A 4,950-nucleotide genomic window follows, 5' to 3' on the forward strand; every position below is an offset into this window, starting at 1 on the left:
ATATATATGGACCTTGTCTCATTTGATATGCTAAAAATTATGGGCGGCCGTATTTTCTTTAACATTTTAATTTTTTTTTTTTCAAAAAGCAACAAGGTTCTAACCATGCATTCATTTTAGCAAATATTGTTAGAGAAAGCAGAGATTGAAAAAAAAAAAGATTTAGTGGATTTTGAAGCGTGTAGGAACACTGTCTTTAAAGTATTTAAAAAGAATGAAGAGTTGTGAACTAACGGTTGGATTTATCTGTTAGAGAAAACAACTCCCAAAATGGTCCAAGTGCCCATTCATAAATTAAATAAATAAATATAATATTATAATAATAAATATATATAAATATATATATTAGAGGACCACTTGCACTTTTCTCAAATCCAATTATTTAATTTCTTTATTATTTTGTATAATAAAAATATATTTTCATTCTTTTTTTTTAATCTGAGGTGTGATTAAACTATTTATAACTATTCACACATACTACACTAACAAAATAAATATATATATACCTTCAAAGCTCAACTGAATGGTAAAAGGGATGATGATGCTTCCCTTGGAATCAGCAGTATGCTGATCACAAGTCTCCAATTCCTTTTACATAATATTATATATAATTATTATTATATGTTCTATGCTCACATTCACATGTATGCTCAGAAAAGGTGGTGCATTATAATCATGATATAAGCATCATCAAGGCCATTCCGTGCCTTCTCATCAACAAATAACAATAATAGAGACTTTTCCGAATCTACCATCTTAATCAGTGGGTCCAAAATGGATATGCTTGCTATCGTCTTCCACTAAAGCAAGGTGACCCTTTTTCGTCGTAGCTTTTGGTCTTGTTACTGATTTATGCTAATTAGAATAAAATCTCAATAAATAAATATTTTATAAATTAATCATTTGTATAAAATAATATTTGTTTAGTTCCTACTCAGATCAACATACTAAGTTAAGAATTTCACTAAATACATAAGATAACAATTTTTAAAAAAAATTTAAGATCCAACGAAAAAGTATAATTTAATAATTAATAGAATACATAAAAGAAATATTGTACAAAATTTATAACATTAAAAAAAATTTAGACTATTTCTATTTTTAATGTTACTCTTCTTTAAAAATATTTTATATATTATTATCATGTTGCAATAGATAATTTTTTGAAGTTTTTATTTTTAAAAAAACATTTTTTGAAAAAAAAAACTTGTTAAAACATAACTATTATCTAAATCTCCATCATCATCAACTGATATATCCATTATCTTTTGATTAATCTTTTCATTTGTTAGTTGATTCCATCACACTATTGTTTTCACTAAAATAACATAGCTAAATATGTCACTTGTTTATGACTTTTGAAATTCTTATGAGAATTTCTACTATATTTTTTTATTTTTATTTTTATTAAAAAAAATGCAAAAAGTCCCTCTGTAAGATTTTCCTTTCATATACATGGATTGCCTGTAATTTATTAGTCTCTATATTTTTATTTGTCTTTTTTTTAAAAAAAAACATCCGATTCCATAAATTTTTTTTTAAAATAATGCTTTCTAATATAATAATAATAGTAGTAATAGTAATAAATTATTTAAAAATAAAAAGAGTTTTTTAAATAATAAAATTTAAAAAAGCAATAATAAGTTTTTTAATAAATAAATTGGGTTAAAAAAAGACACAAATAAATTCCTTCAATAATTTTTTTAAAAAATAAAGGGTCAACTGCAAAATATTAGCTAGGTTTTTTCTCTTAAAATGCCCGGTAAGTAGCCTAATCAGCATATGGGTTTTTAATTGGGCCTTGATTTAATGACCCTTGGACATTTTTGACAATTAAATATAAATATAAGGTCCCTAGAGGAAAAAATCATATTAAATTGTTTACCTACAGTGCTTAGGGCTTGCATGACATTAGAGATCCAAGACGAGTCAACCACTTTATTTTGGTTGAACAATGGCTCATTGGCTACATGTCAAAAAATTTCCAGTCATAGCACTTTAGGAATTCCCAATAACCACAAAGGACTCTAAGGGACCTTGTCAAATTCATGTAAGTGGCTCCGTTAACTATTGATCCCATATTTTCTGAAATCCTCACTTAGGTTAGCAATCAAGATCCTGGGAGTAGTGATTTGAACAAATGATGCTTAACATTCAATAGTAATTTCACAATCAAATCTTTCTAAGAATTTTTAAATAATAGAGGTTCACTATGACAAGTGACGCAAACTATATGGAAAGATACATATTCACAGAAAATAAATATGTTCAATTGGCTAGATTGGAGGAATTCTTGTTAGGAATTAAAAGGGTTGGTGTTTTGATTTGTCACACAAGATCAATTCGGAGGTACATTTCCGATGTCCTTAGAGAGATTTGCGTGCCCTATCACAAAGATCTCTTAAGAGGGTTTTATGCGATTTCTCCCACGATACAATAGAAGATCACGACTTAGGAAAAACTTGATTTTCCAAAACCTCACTATTTTAGAAAGAAAAGTTGAAGACAAAGTTGTTTCAATGCAAAATTGACCTCTATCATCAAATGGCTTGAATTAAACAATATTATAACATTCAAAAGACTCTTTTGAAGAGTGACAACTTTTTAATTACATTCAATAGATGCTAGAGAAAGGTCACATCTTTTGGCCTAATAGTTACATTTATTTAAATTAACAATCTATATAACAATTCTCACTCTCGAACACTTGGTTAAGAAGAGGTGTAATAGCCTTCAGACCTCAATACGTGTGTTTTGCCACTCCCCGATCGAAACTACAAATCATATGTTGCTACAATATCCCTTTGCTGGACATATCTAGAATGACTTTGGCCAATTATTCGGGTTAGTTCGCCTCCCACTATCTCAAGGAGACTTGTGGACCTCATTGAAATTTTCTCTCAACTTCTCTGTTAAGGAGATTGGATATCTCTTACCACGTGTTATTACTTGGAATATTTAACTTGAACGAAATGCTCATATTTTTAAATTTAAGATACTTTTTCCATCTTCAATTATCCTAAAAATTGATCATATGTTTATTTTTATGGTTGATTGTAGCTCCATAGCAAAATAGAATCGCTATTGTTAAATGTAACTTATAGTTAAGCATTGAATAATTGAAGTCCGCCGCCCCACCAACCAACCACGTTGTTAGTGTTATTTTTATTCTATCCCTGTTGAATTTCCACTGCTAGTGGAATTTGTTTTTGAAATACACCCCTCTGATAGTTCTTTATGTACTCTTTAGACTTGCTATAGTTTATAAATTTATTAATGAATGTGGTTTATCATTTTTTTTTAAAAAATCTCTCCCATTTTCACCCTTGCTTCTTCTTTTATGTTATAAATGTGCCAATGCATTTATTAAAAGTTCAAAGGTTTATTTTGTCAAGAGCTTAACTCAACTAGTTTATTATAGGTATAATCACCAAAATAGTCTTTGTACTTTTCTCTCTCTTCCCTTTTGGTTCCTTTACTCAGAAATGCTCCCGACTAGTCCCTCTACTTTTGAAAATGTGCCCACTTAGTTAAAAATGCTCCCAACCAGTCCCTCTACTTTTAAAAATGTGCCCACTTAGAGGGACTAAGTGAGCACATTTCTAAAAGTAGAGGGACTGGTTGGGAGCATTTTTAACTAAGTGGGCACATTTTTAAAAGTAGAGGGATTTGTCGGGAGCATTTCTGAGTAGAGGGACCAAAAGGGAAGAGAGAGAAAAGTAGAGGGACCAACTAAGGTATTATATCTTTATTATATAAAATTAACTATTTTTTAACCTAATTTTTTTAGCTTGTATTCAAGCCTTAAACATTCTTAAGATTAACAAATGAAACTTGTGCTCTATATTTTTTTAATAAGCCAAACCTCAAATTTGACAAATGAAACTTAAATTAGGCTTGATTATAGCTTGTGTTTAATTAAAATAGTACTAAGCTGGTCTTGAACATAACAAAGCTCAACTCAGTTTAACTCAGTTACCACTCTAATTTGTTTTCTCTTCTTTCTCACTTCTCTTTGTGTGTGTTTTCTCTATTTTCTTAGATTTTGGAGGGTTTTTTTTTATTTTTTTATCCAGTTTTTTAATTTTCAGTAGCTTATTTTTTAATTTAATTCCTAAATATTATTTAAAATAATCAAACTGGATGAAGTATGGGCGACTCGTTCCATGGAGACCTCCTCGGAGGTGGCCGGCATGGTAGACGATGGTGGTCCCGAAAAGCCTCTTCCTGTAACCTGCATCAGGGCTCCCAACGACTATTAGGTGGTGGTCGTCCCTTCCCTCGGAGCAGCTTGGTTAGAGAAGGAACCTCCTTTGCCAAAACAGTAAGTCCTTCTATCGAGCAGTTGTCGACTGAAGAGCCCTAGCGAGCTTTGAAGGTAGGCACGGAGGTTTCCAAGGATGGTTGGGAAACTATTAGATCTCACAAACCAAGACACGACCCTACACCTGGCGGACCAAGGGTTTCTCTCTCCCCGCCGGAAAGCTTCCTTCCTGTGTCTGGTTCGAAGCGGCCTCGATTCCCGTCGAGCTATAATCACTACCTACGTTCAACCCACAAAACCTTAGAATGTCATCATCACATCACCTGCAAACGCTGTGGTGGGCGGGACATCTGGCAGCTAACGGTCGAGTGGAGCTCCCCTCACCCCCGAGGCATCGTAGGGTTCGCCCCAAGGCCAAAGAGAGCTCCTCATACACTAAGGGCTCCTTGCATGTTAACACAAAACAGGATGGAGATTCATCTGCTAATCCTAGATGGCAACGCTCGCATCTGTCCATCTCATTGTCCCAGAAGACATCTAAACTTCGAAGAGAGCTGGCAAAAATAGTGGTGCTCGATATTATTTCTAGTCAGACTAATGAAGAACTTCTCCTGGAGTTCCTCCCTGGAGCTTTGAACATGCCTAGAGTGGGCGCCATCTACGATTTTAAGGGGAACTCTTATTTG

The sequence above is a fragment of the Dioscorea cayenensis genome, chromosome 3 (assembly GCF_009730915.1).
Source record: "Dioscorea cayenensis subsp. rotundata cultivar TDr96_F1 chromosome 3, TDr96_F1_v2_PseudoChromosome.rev07_lg8_w22 25.fasta, whole genome shotgun sequence".
Classification (NCBI taxonomy): Eukaryota; Viridiplantae; Streptophyta; class Magnoliopsida; order Dioscoreales; family Dioscoreaceae; genus Dioscorea; species Dioscorea cayenensis.